The 17967-nt window shown below is 38.1% G+C and overlaps 1 pseudogene; it reads left to right on the top strand.

The window, feature by feature from the left end:
* Positions 1-11552: 11552 nt before the first annotated feature.
* LOC104849617 overlaps positions 11553-17967 on the top strand; it is a 70039-nt pseudogene continuing 63624 nt past the window's right edge.

Raw genomic sequence — 17967 nt, 5'->3', positions numbered from 1 at the left:
TGGAGCATTTTTTCATATATTTACTTGATGCTTTTATTTCTTTGTCTGAGAAATGTCTGTTCATTTCAGATGCCCATTTTTGAATCATGTCTTTATATTGGGGGGCTGGTTTTTCATTTCTTTATATTTCTCCTTTGTCTGAGGAGCAGCTGGTAAAAATTTTTTCCCACATTGTAGGTTGTCTCTTGGTTCTGTTAATGGTTTCTTTGTGGGGAGAAAGGAGCCCTTCTCCACTGCTGGTGGGAGTGCAGACTGATGCAACCACTATGGAAATCAATATGGAGATACCTCAAAGAGCTGGGATTAGAGGTTCCATTTGACCCCGCCATCCCTCTGCTGGGTATCTTTCCAAAAGAATTAAAAGAATCATACTACAGTGATATATGTACACCTATGTTTATAGCAGCACAGTTTGTAATAGCTAAAACTTGGAAACAGCCCATTTTCCCATCATTTGGAGACTGGATAAAGAGATGTGGTTTTTCTATAAAATGGAATACTACTAAACCATAAATAATGAGAAATTAGAGTCATTTATAGGAAAATGCAAATATTTGAGAATATACTCCTAAGTGAAATAAATAAGTCACACATGTGTAAATACCAAATAATTTCCCTGGTGTGAAAAACTATAATGGTGCATAAGATTCTAATGATATTACTGACAATGTGAAATAAGAAGAAAGGGGCTAAAAGTGTAGGGGAAAGGTAATAAAGGGAAAAATGTGAGAAAATGAAAAAATTGAAATAAAGTATTTGTAAATAGGGAAGGGAAGAGGGGGTGAAGGGAAGGTAGGGATAAGAGGAAAAAATGAGAACCAAGATCTGGCATGTAAAGGTACAAGATCTCAATGATGAATGTAACTGTACTGTATACCTAAAACTCAAAGACAGAAAAAAAAAGAAGAGAGATCCAGAACACCATGCTCCACAATGATGGCAGCCTAGGGAAGTTGATCATTGGGATTTGGTTCATACACACTTGACTTCTACAGCCAAGAGAGAAGGAAGCTTGGCTATTGCTCCAGCTGGCAGCAAACCTTGGCATTATCCACATGGCACTGGTTTTAGGTGCATGCAGAATGAAAAAGTTGTGGGGTCAAGGAGGCTTCCACCCAGATTTCAGGAGAAGACCTGGGATGCTGCAGTGTGCCCCTGAGAGGGAAGTGTGTGAAGCTGGCAGTGTGAAGCCGAAAGTGGGGTGCAGACCCTAGAAGTTTGAGAAGACAGGAATTTGGATTGTCTGAGGGAAACTGCAAGGAGACTGACCCCAGAGAGAAGCCATGGGGTCTACAACGACCTGCAGTGCCATAGAGGTGGAGCCACCTAAGCCCTTTGAAGTCCACATCTTACCACAGATTGTCGTGGAAGCTTCACATGGAACTGTGTGATTTAATGTTTGTTCCACTGGATTTGCCCACATTCTTTGTTATCCCCATCTGTAACTTTTGGAATGAAAATGTCTATCTTGAGCCATTATATTTTGCCAGTGTTTAACTTTCTTTTCATTTGTATAGGGGCTTACAACTAAGAATTTGCCTTAAATCTCAGAGGAGACTTTGGACTTTGACTTCAGCAGTGCTGAAATTGTTAGGATTTGGCATCTCTTAGAGATGGACTAAATGCCTTTTGCATAAAGGGATGGGCATCAGTGTCTGGGGGCCAGGGGTGTTATGTCTTGTGTCTTGATATCCCCCCAAAGCCTCATGCAGACATAGGTGGAGCTTTCTTGGAGGTGGCTAGATCTAGAGTGTGTGATGCTGGGACTGATTCATGGTGCAATTCTGGGTTTAAGGGCACTAGGATTAAGGGTGTGTGTGCTGAAGTAATCTGGTTAAACTATAAGGAATAGAGAGAGCTGTGGTCATCTCTTGTTGCTTTGCTGCCTTTGGCCTCCCATGAACTGTTTCTACCTTGCCACCTTGCCTAGGAGCCAGCCAATTATGGATAGAAACCACTACAAACTGTGAGCTAAATAACCTTTCCTCCTTTAACTTTGGGTGGCAGGTATTTTGTCTCAGAAAAGAGAAAAGATACTAAGACACTGAGTTTAAGATCCCTGGAATATTACAGCAGTAAGTGTGGCCACTGAACTGAAATCTCTTGCCTTATTTTTGTGTAAGTATAGAAGAGCCAGGCATTAACAAACCTGACTTTTTCTCATCTGCACCAGTGTTGCTGGCTCTGCTCAGATACTCACATTGTGAGTTAGGTTGATAGCATCACCAGTGAACTATAAACTTGAACACAACTCTTTCCCAAATTCTACTTTTTTATTCAACTTGCACTCCACAAAAATTTTTGAAAATATTTTGTATTTTACTCAAACTTTAAACCATGTTCTCCCACTGCCACCACCTCCAATTCTCAGATGAATCTATAACCTACCTCAAAGAGGATATTGAGGGCTGGGGATTTAGCTCAGCAGTTCCATGGCTTGCATTGCAAGCACAAGGACCTGAGTTCAATCCACAGTACCAAAAAAAAAGAGAGAGAGAGAGAGAGAGAGAATATTGAAAGCATCAAGCCTAAACTTCATTTACATACTTTCAAACACACAAGTCTACCTAGATTTATTTTTCTTTCCATCTCTAACACCACTCTTTCTGTTACTGGGTAGGGTCTAAGAATGTTCCCAAAAGAGGAGATAGGCACCTCAGTTTGCTCAACCCACCAAAAAATTTCTTTGGTACCCATCACAGAAAAAAAGAATATTCAGAATGCTTCAGTAGGAGACATAGGAAATATTTAAATAGCAGAAAAAAATACTAAGAAGGAAGTGCATACATTTTAGAGTGAGACCCATTATAGTTTGAGGCTAAGTATATTGATATGTATTAGAGTGGATATGAAATTTTTGAATCTATGAAAAGTAGAAGCTTGGCATGGTCACATGCACTTGTAACCCCAACACTAGGAGAGACTGAAGCAGGAGGATCACAAGGTTAAGCCCAACCTGGGCAATGCGGTGACATGGCAAGACCCTGTCTCAAAATAAAATTTTTGAAAAGTATGTAGCCCAGTGTGAAAGTTCTTGTTCCAATATCCATTACTGCCAAACAAACAAACAAGCAAAGCCAGAGTTCAAGTTACAGGTATAAAGTGAAAGCCCATTCCACAGGAGAAAGGGCTCTTTTACAGGAGAGTAACACAGGCCTAATCTATTGGACTTTTTTTTTCACGAAGTTTATTGGTACATTTTAGGTACACAGTACAGTTATATTCATCATTGAGAATTTTACCTTTACATTATGTATCTTGGTTCTTAGCTTTTCCGCATTCTCCTGCCCTCCCTTCAACCCCCACATGCCTCCCTATTTATAAGGATTTTGTTTCGATTTTCTTATATTAATTAAATTCCTCTCTTTTCTTTCCCCTACCCTTCTGACTTCCCCTTCCCCTTTGAATATTTTCTTCCTATTTCACATTATCTATTATATATTCTGATCCTTTTTTACACTTTCAGTTTCTTTCACTAGAAACTATTTGATATTTACACATGTGTGTCCTATTTATTTCACTTAAGACTATGGTCTGAATGTGCAACAATTTAGCTATAAATGTCTCTAGTTTCTCATTCTTTATGGCTGAAATATACTCCATTTTATTTTTAAAAAGCACACACACATCTTCTTTATCCAGTCTCCAGTTGATGGAAAGATTTAGCTATTACAAACTGTGGTGCTATAAACATTGGTGTGTATATATCACAGTGGTGTGACTCTTTTAATTCTTTTGGGAAGATACCCAGCAGAGGAAGAGATCTAAGTCAATTAGACTCAGTAAGCCAGCTGTAATGCATTGAAATTAAGGCTGATTTCTGGATGTAAGGGCTAAGTTGAGATCCCTCTTGCCATAGAGTTGAACTCTGCAAGATTCTGTTTCATGGTTCTAGCTGTCCTTGCCCCAAAGCAAGGCCAGATTTCTATGGGATTTGCTGATCCCACCACTTACCAACCACAGTGGCCCTGTGTACCTTTATTGGAGAGATTTTCTTCACTTTCCCAGTTGGCTTCCATTTTCCTTTATGCCCCTGCCCCTGGGCATCTGCAGTAAGGATTCAATACTGTGCAGTCTGCAGCAGCTGTGTGCTGGTTCCTCAGTGTGGCTTGCTTCAGCAGCAGGGTCTATTGCACTTTTTAAAACAAGAAATTAGGAGTGACTACCTGGAAGAAAAAAATAATTACAGCCTTGAGTGGTTTTGTGTCCTGACACTACAGGGCTTTTTTGGTACTATTTTAAGATTATAAATTTCCTTGTCTCCTTTCTACCTATTATTCTACCACCTCGTTTCCACTTGTAGTATGGATGCTCTCTCCCTTGACTTCTCTGGTACCCTGCAGTATCAGCTAACTAGAACTGTAAAAAGTATTTTTAATTGTGAAATCTCAATTAACATTTTAAATATGCTCAAATGCGTTTATCCCAACAAAGAAAAACTCTCTTGCCATTTTTTTCACATTTAAATTTTTTTACTAGTGCTAGCAAACTTTGTCTTGATAGCCTTACAACCCCATATACACCCAGAATTTACTGTTTTGGTTTCTTTTATCAGCCCTTCAAAATAATAACACCCTTGTCTCTAAATCTGGTGAATTTTTTTTAGATGTTAGCTTATTTATTATAACAAGTTCTCCTTCCTCTGGGCTCTCATCCTTAAGAGAATGCACAATGAAGTCCAGGGACATAGAAGTGGGGAAAGAACTTGGAATAGTTTATTAGAAAGAACAAAGAAAAACTCTCTAACCAAGAGAAGCTCCAAGGGAGATGTCAAGGAGGTGCTCAAGTTCAAGGGTTTATATGCCTTGTGTTGGGCTATTTTGGTAGTCAAATGAAAATGAAACAGTGGAACAATGTGGTTGCTGCTTTCAGCTGATGTCAGGAGGAGGGTCAGACTTCCCTTGTACCCCAGCTTCCCAGGGCATAACTCAGTTTACCCAGGCTCCTTTCCTTTAAAGTTATGAGTTGCCATTTTTACCTAGGCATCTGTTGTTAGGTGAACAGACTTTACCTGACCCTAAGCTTCCCACAGCAGACTTCCATGAGCCCATTTCTCTTGTGTTCCAATTTTCCCAGGGATTATCATGGTTTACTCAGCTCCTTATTTTAGCTGTCTATTCTTTGTCCATCTGGATTCAGTCCCCCTCAACAGTGATGCTTGTAACTGCTGTTAGGGTGAGTGGTAGTCAGTCTGTCCGCTTCCAGCTAAGAGGGAGTCTTGACAGGGTGGCAGTCAGTGTTCACCACTGTGAAGTCTGCCCAGGGGCCCTGAGCAAAAACCAAGAAAAATATCCATTGGTGGGTCAGTCTGCACCACTGTCAATAGCTGTAAGGCTGTCAAATGAGAAGAAATAAAGTTGATTGAGATAGGGAATATGTGTGGTCTAAAAAATAAGACTATACAAAGAATTAGCAAAGGCCCTGCTAGGGAAAGTAACCAGGATGTCCATTCTCGATCTCTGGCCAGAATCTCCATGACTCAAATAATTCTTGGTGGGTCATAGAGACAGGTAAGGTAGTTATTGTGCTATATCTCTTGCTATTTTAGATTCATTGGCATAAAAATAACATTTTCCTCTATAAATACTTATAGTCTCCCTATTTTGACAGTTAGAAGATTATGTATATGTCTGACTTTTTTATTGTTTAAGAACCTTTTTACTTGAAATGTATTATTTATCTGAAGACAATAGAATTCATTTATGAAGGTGTAAGTTCTTCTAGTTTTGGCCATGAGGAGATAATGGCCTCTGTGGTATTGAAGAACTTTCTAGTTATGGAATTTAAAGTTTCTTCCTGAGCTTCAATATCTGCCTCATTGTTGTCTAGCCTCGTTGAACTACAATAGTAACAAGCTACAGGTGTAGCTGGAGACTGCCAGTAGGGACCAGTGTCATAATTGGAGAACCTTTTGTAGTCTATATTACTATTATTTTTAATATATCTTGCTAATTTTACTTAATGCTAGGTGTTTAAAACCAAGTCAATGTCAGAATTGAACAGTGTTAATCAAATTTAACCTCCCACTCCATATATTAAAGTCAGTTAAGACTCTTCAGGGATTTCTTTTGGGATCATTTATAAAACCTCCTAGCTCCTCCATCAATGTTATCAACCAGGATTGGTCATGGCCTTGCTTGACCATGTGGCTTTCTGTGGAAACATGGGAGACATCTCTTTCCTTGGTAACCTTCCTTTTTAGCACACTATACATTGTTTACTTCCTGTCCTGTGGGGTCCAACAATAGCCCTTCTCAGGAGGTCAGGTGACTCTCTAGAGTTGTAGGATCCCATAGAGGGGTCCTCTTCTATCCTAGGACCTTGTTGCTGTGGAGAGCCAGGGCCAATGTATTGGCTGTCCTCTTGGCCTAGTTATCTTTCTTGGCTTTGATCTTAAGCTTCAGTTGTGGAGTAGCCGGGAAATCAGTTATACCCATACTGAAGTGGGAATAGAAGATTTAGCTATCATAATAATACCTAGATATTCAGCACTTTGAAATATTAGGTATGGCCACAGAAGTGCCACTTTTCCCAACCATGGTTGTCTTAGAAATCAAATTCCTATAGAATGTTAACAGAAAACAGTTAAAAAGCCTTATGGGGAAAATTAGAAATCAAGAGCAAATATAACGTTTTAGCATAACAATCACACTGACTTGATAGAACTGTTGGAGTTTTATTTTATCTCTAAAATACATTCAAATTTCCATTTCAGTGTAGAATAACATCACAGAGAAGAGCTGTAAAACTGCTAAATGTGATGTTCACTATCACTCCTTATAAACCCAAGTTTGAGGGCTTGTCTCTTTACTTTTTAACTTTACATTTAGACAACATTCAACCTTTTAAAATCCTCCATCGAAACTGTCCACAAGTTTATAAAATCACCCAAAAGTAACACCTTGGGGTAGATTTTGAATTACCCATGATCACTTAAGATGCACTGTGTGTCTTTTAGATCTCCCTGTGTACTTTTGGAAAGAGATACAGAGAGAAAGGAAAAAAGAATAAAAGAGAAGAAAGTCACACAGAAATCTGTTGCTCATAACCAGAACTAGAATCTTTGTTCCTGGCACATAGTACTGCAACCTTCAACAACAGTTTGAGCACAAGAAGTTGTACATGATAGCTGGACTTTATTCAGATTTTTACCCTAAAGGTCTTTGTATCTGGGAACCTGCAACACACACAAGGAACTTCTAAAGAACTGAAAATACTTGGAGATGTCACTTAGCAAATATAAATCGCATACTGCAATAGTACATAGTGCAATTACATAATAATTACAGAAAGTTATACCACCTCAAACAACTTTAGCCTAGAAGTCACTAGCATAAAAAGATGTTTTTCAGTTTTGTATCTTTGAAGTCCTGTGCACTTGGGAAATAAAGATACATTTAATATACTGAAGTTAGGAATAATTAGCATTATGGCTATATAGAAGTCTGTATATATTTACTTAGTGATTATACTTAAGGGAGAATTTATATTTCTTCTATCAAGTTGACAGGATGTGACTGTACTGACAGGAATTAAGCATATCTATAAAGCTTTTATAAAATTAAAAAACACTGCTAATGCCCACAAATACACTTATGACCTAAGTTTATCTCATTTCTGCAATAACAAAATGTTTGGTTAATCAGAGTAACTAGATGTAGATCAAGCTAAATGTCAGGAAAAAATTTAAAGAGGTGTCAGATTTTGACCATTGTATATGTCTAAGGTCTAGATGAATGCTGGGTAAGACAGCACCTGTTACTTTGTATGTCTTAAACATATGTCTTATAAACTTAACTTTAAAGCTTATATTCACAGTATATCTTAATTTTAGATGGATACATACATATATTTTAAAATATATGTATGTATTTTAAAATATACTTTGAAAGATAGCATACACCTGAAAGTTAACACTCAGAAACATACATACTGACCTGCATCATATATAACCTTCATGTTACCGAACTTTAAGGTGTAATTAGCAAGTCCTTTGCAAGCCTTGAGGTGATCAATGCTCATCCTGTAACATCTTAAGTGAGTTTGACTAGACCCAGAGACATGTATAACCAGTTTCTCATAAAAAGCTTCAAACAAGCCAGAAGTATTCAGGGAAAGAAAATGAAAGGAAAAATAAAATTAAATGAGCTCAAAAAAATCTTTAATGCGTCAGCTTTGGGTATGTCAACCAGCTACGAAAACATTAAATGGATGAAGGAAAAATATAGAACATGCAAAACAAGTACTTTGAAATTAGGGTGTACTCTTAGATGTACTGGTCAAGTTGAACTATAATGACCCATTATAATTTGGTAAGAACAGTTTTATAAGTATAGTCAGAAATTTTCCCTGGGGTCATCAATTAGCATTTTTAGGTGAATCATAATGGAGATCTCTTAAATTCACACCAATGAGAATCAGAGTGGGAAAGAAATAAAAAAAAACAAAAACTTTTACACTGTGAAAGCAAAGATAGTTTTAAGGGTTAAGATGATGGTTTAACTTAAATTTGAAATAGCCAACCCCACATGTCCCTCAGGGCCTTCTGTATTAAAGTTATGATGTGGACTTCTTCTTTGACATCTTTCCTTCTGTATTAGGGTTATTATAAGAAACTGCTTTTTGACAGACTATGTAACCCGAAGAGGAGTAACAGGAAAGCCCCTTCCAAGTCTCGGGACTCTGCCTACGTAAGAGAGGCCATGAGAAAAGGCATCCATTTTATATCTGAGGTTGCCCTCTCTTCCCTGCCTCCTGATCGTGACAGCAAGGGAAGGATCCCCACTCTGCGGCTGGCTGACATGGGTCACAAACTGTGCCTATGAGTCATACAGGGAGGGTGCATCCAGCACCCAATCCCCACAGAAGATAGTGGGGTTTGCATCCCTTACGCATCCTCCAGGATAGAGGGCCAGTGATGCCAAGCAGTTGCTTTCTGGAGAAGTAGCAGTTCCTCTCCCAGAGTCTGAAGGAAGTGATAGAGACTGAATCTATGTTGATCCCTGCAGTAGGCCATAACTATAGCTTGAGAGGCAAGCCCATCCCATCAACTGGCTGTGAACCTAGATGTTTGTGAGGTGAGTGAAATAATTACCACCATGACCACCACCACCACCACCACCCCCATATGAGCAGTGGAGGAGATGCCAGAGCAGAGCCAAACTCATCTCCATTGTGTTTCAACAGGATGGGACCAAAGCTTAAGGGACTCTCCCTCAGCCTTAGCCCTGGTTCCAAGATACCTCTCCTACAGAACCTAGTACATGATCTGTCCGTTGTTGACTCAATAAAAGCTTGGAGGCCTGGACACCAGGAACACTGGGGACCAGAGTAGCTTAGAATATGGCCTAGGATTCTCACCTGTTTCCCACCCAGTAAATCTATCATGGCATATCTGATGAAGGACACCTGTCATACTAGTGGAGCGAGAAAAGCCCACACCTGCAGCTCAGCTCTTAGTGGAGGCTATGAGAGGACTCTGTTAAAGGGATGTCAGTTCATTCTGAAAAGCAGATATGTGGAGAGCACCAAGAGTTTACCTCTCACCTCCTGAAAGAGTGCAGGCTGGTTGGGGTAGGCAACCAGAGGTTACTCTGCTGGATATCCACTCAGGCTGTCAGGACCAATTTCCAGCAGAGGACCTTTGAGCATGCACCCAGGAGTAGTCCCAGCCTGGGTCTCACAATCGTCACACCAGTTCTCACAAGTTCCTTGTACCCATACACCAGCTTCCAAAAAGGAATCCAGGTCCCTGCCTGGCTGACATTCCCAGTGTTCTTGAGGGGTCTGTGGGGGGATTAATCCGGATGTGGCTGGGAACCTGTTTCACATTCCAAGAGTGTCAGGTGCTGTCGCAGCTTTACTGGTGATAGTACAGTCAGTTAGAAACAGGGAAGTTGAGGGAACCACTTTCTTCCCTTCATTCAACTCTAAACATAAACCCCAATGATTATCCATATTAAAAGCTTGGGAGGCCATGATGCCCAAGATGGCAAGATCAACAACAGTGAGAGACAGATGGCAGACACCTAGACATAGAGATGTCTGACCACTATGAGACACCTGGAGCTAGAGGTGTCTGACCTTAAATACTGGAAGACTGAGTTATCCAGTATTTCTTTTCCTCAGTTCCTCTTCCCTTATCCATTCTCTCTTTTGCTTGTTCCTGCTGCTATCATCCTATGACCTTCAATAAATATAGCTATTTACTAGAAATTATACACTTGGTAATTCTTTCTTGTTGTACACAAGAACTTGGACTATTTTTGGCCCATTCAACTATAACAGAGTACCCTCCATCTCTTAGAATGTAAAAATGACAAAGAAAAAAAAGTGAAGTATGTTCTACCACACTTAAACCTCTGAAGAGAAGTGTGCCTCACATTGAGTACCAAAGAAGTAACAGTTGATCTTCTCCCTCTGGGGTCTTGTCCTGAAGACAAAACAAAAGCAAAGTCCAGGGACATAGCAGTGGGGAATGAACCAAGTATAGTTAGTGGAAAGAATGAAGAAAAGTGCTTGCTAACCAAGAGGAATCTAAAAGAGAAAGCCTAGGAGGTGCCCGGTGTCAGGGCTTTATATGTACTTTGTTTGACTACGTTTTGTGGGCACATGAAAATGAGATAATGGAACAATATGGCTGCCAATTTAAGATAGGCTTCTGATGCCAGGAGGATGAGACTTCCCATGCACTCCAACTTCCCAGGGATTATCTCAGTTTACCCAGGTCATTGTCCATTGAAACAATCGGGTTGCCATTTTTAGCTAGATTTCTGATTTCACCTGCCCTAACCTAATTTCCCACAGAAGACTCTGTGACTCCTTTCCCTCGTGTTCCAATTTACCCAGGGTTTATTTCAGTTCACTCAGGTCCCTATCCTAGCTGTTTATTTCTTGTCTATCTCCTGGTCTCAAGACTATCTCAAGATTCAACCTGGTCTTCCCACCTTTCCTACCCTGTCTCTTTAGACAGCTTTAATTGCTACCCATATTTTGTTAAAGAAGATCTTTACCACCATACCTTGCTTAGAATTCCAGACTATTTGCTCTGAGTTTCAGGTGCCTACTCAGCATTCCAGCTTCATGGCCAACTTCATGGCAGACTTGCTTTGTGAACGAATATAATACTCCACCACAAGCTCATTCTTACTTCTAGGAAATGGAAACAACCTTTACTCAATTTGAAAAATAAAGGAAAGCAACCTCCTTGGCATTTCTATTTCTCTTGAAGACTGCATATAAACTCATGCCTTCACCTTGAAGCTTTCTGCTTTCCTGTATCTCCACTGCTTGCACTCTTAGACAACTGTTATCATCTCTAACCTGATCAAGTACATTATTTGCTTACCTGGGCTCCACAGCTTCATCCAGAGCCATCATCTGTTTGTCCTGCATACAGAGACCAGAGCATTCTTTTCAAAACACGAATATTATTCTGTCACTGCTTAGATTTTATAGTTTCTAAAAACTCATAGGATAAAACCCCAAATCTTTACTGGAGCTTTCCATCATGCTAACAGTAGAGTACCACTACCCAGTGAGTTCAAGACATAATGGCCTTCTCTAAGGTCCTGGAATATGCCACAGGCCCATTCACCATGGAGTTGCTTCCTTTACCTGGAATACAGGAGTATTTTTCTACCTCACCTTATCTCTCCCAGTATAATTCAGTAGAGGTAAGAATGCTGTAGAATCAGAAAAGATTTTATGAAAAAAAGTTTCATTTAAAATAGACATTGAATAATGGAAGGATATGACATGTAGAGACAGAGAAACTCAGACACCTTAAGTGGGTGAAACAGGAAAAGCACAGACCTTGAGACAGATCTTTGTAGAATATGTTTAGATAATCATTGTCTGGAACACAGAGGATCTACAGGACAATTCAGGGAGACAAAAGGCATTATGATAGATTTGGCAGTGGCTAATCAGTTTTGGTTTTTAGACAATGAGTAACATGCTCAACTTTGGGCTTTGGCACTATATATGTGGCAGCAATGCGTGTGATGCATGGAAGGGAAAGAGACAGAAGGGGGAGAAAACCACAAATCTTAACAGCAAGACCAAGGCTGAGAACAGATATCCACTCATTCATTCCAGAGCTATTTATAATAATACTCTCTTTGGAATTGTGCTTATCTTGTCACCACCATATGTCTGGCATCAAGAAAGTTCCTGGTTTAGAGCAGGCTTTTCATACATGCTTACTCGATGAGTCCTAGGCAATAGGCCAGCATCAATGCAAGATCTTCAGACCATGTTCTCATGGCCTCAATTTGAGAGCTATCAAAGTGGACATAATAAATGGAGCCATAAGAATCAATTGCCTAGATTTCTTCACCCAAATTTTAACTTTGCCCCAAAGCAGTTTTTTCTTCTTCTTGGTTCTAGGGATTGAACCCAGGGCTTTTGCACTGAGCAAAATCCTGATTTCCTTATTATCTTTTTAAACCACTGAACAGTTTATCTCCATCGCTCAAGCAGTGCATTCATTTATGCACTGACTGTCCCAAGTGTCACTCAGACAGATGTCGTTCCAACCAGTTAATTCTTGTGTGCGCAGGATACACTCATGCATCTGTTTATTTTGTTTTATATCAACCATTTTTGTATAGTTTTTATTCAGAATATTGTGATCACCTTTGATGTTTGTTTCTAGTGAAATCTAATAATAAGTTCTGGTTATTTTCTTTTACTAATTTGTGTTTGCTTTATTTGTGAAAAATTGCCTATAATTTTGTGTTCCAATCCATAAAACCTCTTATTGTAAGTGCATTAGGTGTAATACTTATGCTTCTCCAGAACTCAGTAACAATCTTTACAGTACAAAACTGGCACATTTGGAGCCCTGAGACTGAACAGGAAATGAGAAAATGTCTACAAAAGAAGAATCTTTAAAAAGGGAAAGGCGCTAGCATATCAGAGAGGAAAAGTCTGTTATGAAACAAAAAGACAAAAGATGTATCCTTGTTGTCAGTTATTTCATAATACAGAAATGATGTTCCTTGAAAGAAGGAATAAAACTAACCAATAGTGATCAATGATTATAATTCTATGGGTGACGTTGACCAACATCTAACAAGCTATTCTGTAATCAAACAGTGAGGAAAAAGTATTATTATAAAATATTTATGTACTTTCCTGGAGTAATATGGAACCTGTTGGCTATTTATTCAAAATGAGGGGTTCAAAAAGTCATTTACTATTTAAATTAGGTCTAGTACACCAAATAATTGACAAATACACAGTAGGGAAACACTAACCAGAATGTCCATCATCAACGTCTTCACCATTACATTTAGTGGGTAGACATTTTATTGAAATTATTCCCCCCACAGAAAAAAAAGGCCCACGTGTCAGTGTAAAGTGTGTTGCTCAAATAAAAAAAGATTCAAAAAGAATTCAAAAGAGACTAGATACGGCTGTCCAAATTGTAATGTTGCATTGTGTAAAAAGTTTTTAAATATACCATATACAGAAAAATTTTTAAATAAATTAATAAAATTGTTATTTTTATACTTCCTGTTATGTTATCTTACAAAAACTAATTAAAATATGCAATTTTTTGTCATCCTGTATTTTTTTAAATGGACTGGTAAGTGCTTAAATTTTGAGATAAAATTCCCCAAGTCACCCAAGCTAGACTCACACCTGCAGTCTTCTCCTTCAGCTTCCCAGAGCGCTGGCAGTATAGGCATGTGCCAGCACACCCAGGCCAAAACGCCACCTAAGTAACATGCAGTGGGTGGAGAATGAGGAAGGTAATCAAGCTGTGGAAGGGATAATTACAGAAAAGAAAGAAAGTGAAATATTCAAATTTTACAGTAGCCTAGTGAAGTCTTAGAAGTGAAGTGCGTCGGAATTCCAAACAAGATGATGACGCCTGCATTGTTGATTTAGCAACAGCAAGTCTATGGCTCCTTTCTAGGAGTCGAATGAGGGGCAGGGGATAGAAAGCAGATAACAGGAACTTAAAGAACCTGTAAGTACAAGTGCTTCAGGACTAAAGGAATGTGTGATTAGGATTCTATTTGCTATTTCATCATTTCCACATGGTTGGGGAGGAAGTTGCCTAATTAATATTAAAATTTTAGGGTAGCCTTGATCCAAGTCTGTGAAGTACTATATAAGATAAGAAACTTACAGGACTATTTCTTTTATTAATAGAGTATCTAAAACTACCACTAAAGCACTAGCCTATCAAATGCAAAAGTGTATTTTAAAATAATTTTCAAATGTGATTTATCCCAGTGTTGCAAAAAGGATTGAATAACAAAATCAATGGAGGCAAACTGTACAATCATAAGATTTTTTTCAATGGTCCAGAAAAACATTTCACAGATTTTAATGTCTGTTTATTATTTTAAAACCAAAAGTAAATGGGCATCATGGTGCACTGCTGTGACTACAGGACTCAGGAAGGTGAGGCAGGAGGATCTCCAAGAATTTGAGGCCAGCCTAGGTTATACACTCAGTTCAAGGTCATCCTAGGCTATATAGTCAGCTCAAGGCCAGGCTGAAGTACACAGTGAAACCTTGTCTCAAAATAACAAAAACAAACAAACCAAAAGTGAAATATTTACTGAAACTAGGAATAGAAAACTTGAAACTTTCTTAATTTCATAAAACCTGTACTGCAAAATTCTACACCAACATAAACAAATATCTACTATATCTTTTAAAACTATTTAGCAAGTTTTTATAAAATCAATCTGAGAAGTGTAAAGCATTCCTTGACACCAGAAAAACCAACTAAAAGAAATAGGGTTCCAAGAATTTTATCAAGTGGGTTGTTAGTCTATGTTCATAGTGAGATGATATAGCATCTGCATTTCAATGTCAGTTTACCAAGTATTCTAGTCATAATTTTTACCACTCTTCTGAAACTTTTCAAGCTCTCTCCTTGATCACAATTATAAATGTACTTATTCATCTGCCTAAACTATACATTGCTGATAGGAATATCTTCTCCATTTTTAAAATTTGTCAGACCACCTAACGAAATGCCTTGTATGAGAAGCCCTTAAAATATAAATAATTGAAGAAAAGGAGTAAAGAGACTGCAAACACACACTGTTCATTTCCCATGATTTGTCCTGGGAAGAGTTCCTAAAATAGTTGTATAAACTAGCACATGAAGATTGAAGAGTTTCTCAATTTCTTTTCTTTTATTATGGTTTTTAATGTTATTTTCAACTATATCCTACAATGGCTGGCATATTAGCTAAGATTTGGCTTATTTGAAACATGTCACTGAACTTTAAAAGAACTATTTCACTGTTATATATTGATTTGTAACCCAGTTTATACTTAGGTTCTCATGTACCATTTATGTTCTTATTTTTAAAAAAGATTTGGAGAAATTACTAAATATTACGTCATTTAAAAAATTTAAAAACATTCCTTCTTTTCCCAGAGAAATAACACACCTCTATTTTGTCTTTAAATTATTTCTCAGTGTCTCCTTAAATACCATATGAATAAGTCAAATTACTAACTTGTATAGTGTCCAAATATTTCCTCAAAAGAAATAGAATCAGAAGATTTACCATAATTATTCAGTGGTATGAAAATCTTGTCTATTCTGTAAAAATTTGTAATTGTAGGAGATTTATGATCCCATACACTTGAAAAAAACAGAACTTGAAATTAACCTCAATAATTAGATGAAGGCAGAGAGAGGCTGCGTGACTTTCTTACCATCATAAAGAAGTAGAGCAGGAAAGTGCAGCAGACTCAATCAATCAATCAATCAATCAACTAGTCAGTGACTGCTCCTACATTTCTGTTCTTAATATTGTACCGTTATTCATAGCAGTTCTTCAGTTAAAGTCCTACAGACAAGTCAACCAGCAGAGAACTGTAAGGTCAGTATAATACAAATTTCTTTCCACTGGTATATCATCTCTTCATTTTTTTAATGTTATCTTGGAAAATTAGTTAACTTTTGGGAGCTTCTAACTCTATCTATCTATCTATCTGTTTGTCTGTCTTTCTATCTATATGTTCCTGGTAAATGACCAAGCCACAGACGATGAAAAATAATTTTTCTTCCTGGCCTTTTTAAAAGACAACAGGGTTTCTTAGTCTCTAAATGTCCTATTCTATCAATATAAGAAAAATATATCTAAACGTTTTCCCTTGACTTCATGAAAAAATATGAGAAAATGGAAATGAAGTGTTTGTAAAGGGGGAGGGAAGAGGGGAAGGGAGGGCAGGGACAAGGGGAAAAAATGAGAACCAAGACCTGTCATATAGAGGTAGAAGATCCCAATAATGAATGTAACTGTACTGTATACCTAAAAAGCACTAATAAACTCAATTAAAAGAAATAATAACTTTTCAAAATTCTTTCTAAATTATTTTATAAATGTGTCAATATAAAAATAAATTACATAAGTAATATATTTTATAAATAAAAACATTTTATAAAATGAAAATTATGTTTGACTCATCATTACTGGATGGGTCATTTAGTTAAATAGTTTGTGACTATAGATTATGTATCATGCTGAAAAATATGTATGCATAACCTCAATTTTGACACATTAACTATTTTACAATATTTTCACAGTACTGGGGATAGCATCTGATAGGAATCCATTACAGTCAAAAGTATAGTAAAACAAGTGCTAGAGTAAAAATCAATAACTCTGGCTTAGCCAATGCACAGTTGTTGGTCTGACAGATCACATCCTCTCCCTCACTCCTCTTCTGCATCTTCATGCCCAAAGGGTGGGGCTTTGTGATTTCCAGGGTCCCTGCTCTGGAGAAGTCTGGATGTTCAGTCTGTGCAGAGCTGTTTTGCCTCCTCGTGTTCTTTTCACTTACCCAAAGCTACCAAGGCCGTCGCCACTTCTCACATATTTGTTCTGGATCCCCGTTCTTTTTGTTTACTCAAGGAAATTGTTGTACCAGTTCTCCTAAGCTGCGTACATTTGAATACTCCTGGTCTGCATTTTGCACATGCTGGAAATCCTCCTCCAAACTGATGACAGCAATGCTGCAGCCACTGGGATTATTACATTGGTATCAACAAGATCTCTATTGTACCTAAGCAGAGAATGACCAGACTTGAGACTCATGGATTTTCAGTTCTCTGCTTTTTCTTTCTTTTCTTTTCTTTCTTTTTTTTTTTCCTCTTCTCTCTAGTACTGACTGTTTTTAGATTGAAAATGCCAAGTCCAAGGGTTGATTGCAAGTACTTTCCTTAGGAGACAATACCAGCGCTCACATTAAGGGATAAAAGACTGAGAGAGATTATAAGAAAGCCAAGAAACAGAATGATATGTGAGATATTACATTGGTAACTAAGGTTCTCTAAGAAATTGGTGCCTTCTTCCTAAAATTCGACCACCAAGAGGCAAGAAGTTGAGATATTTATCCACAAATTTCTCACCGTCCTTGATCCCTGGTTGGCCCAAAAGAAATTAATTTTCCTATTCATGCCTGTCTTAGGCACACACCATCAATGCTTCTTCAGCCAGTTAAGCCGAAGACCTGTTTTGTTTTGCTTTGTTTTTCTAACCCATGTCAGCCCCAGGGTAAATCTAGGTGAACTAAAGGATTACGGGTAGGGAATTGACAGTATCTGCTGCACTACCATGTTCTGAAACCTGGCCTTACCTGCTTTAAACAGAAGGTTCCATTTTTCTACTGATAGAAATAAAGCTAGGCATTTTGTAAAATTTATCTAGCCTTTTATAAAAATAAATCTATATTGGATGTGGTGGCACATTCCTGTAGTCCCAGAACTCAGGAGGCTGAGGCAGGAGAATCTCTGTGAATTTGAGACCAGCCTGGGCTATAAAGAGAGTACCAGGTCAGTCTCAACTACATAGTGAGACCCTGTTTCAAACAAAACAAAACAAAACAAAAATCTAGTATGGTGGCATTTGCCAATAATACCAGGACTGAGGGAGCTATGGCACGGACATTGCTAGTTTGAGGCCACTTAAAAAATAAATA

Source organism: Fukomys damarensis, unplaced genomic scaffold, assembly GCF_012274545.1.
Source record: "Fukomys damarensis isolate Sample0158 unplaced genomic scaffold, DMR_v1.0_HiC HiC_scaffold_35, whole genome shotgun sequence".
In the NCBI taxonomy this organism is placed as follows: domain Eukaryota; kingdom Metazoa; phylum Chordata; class Mammalia; order Rodentia; family Bathyergidae; genus Fukomys; species Fukomys damarensis.
Note: the sequence above shows the minus strand (reverse complement) of the source record. Positions and strands in the feature narration are given on the sequence as shown.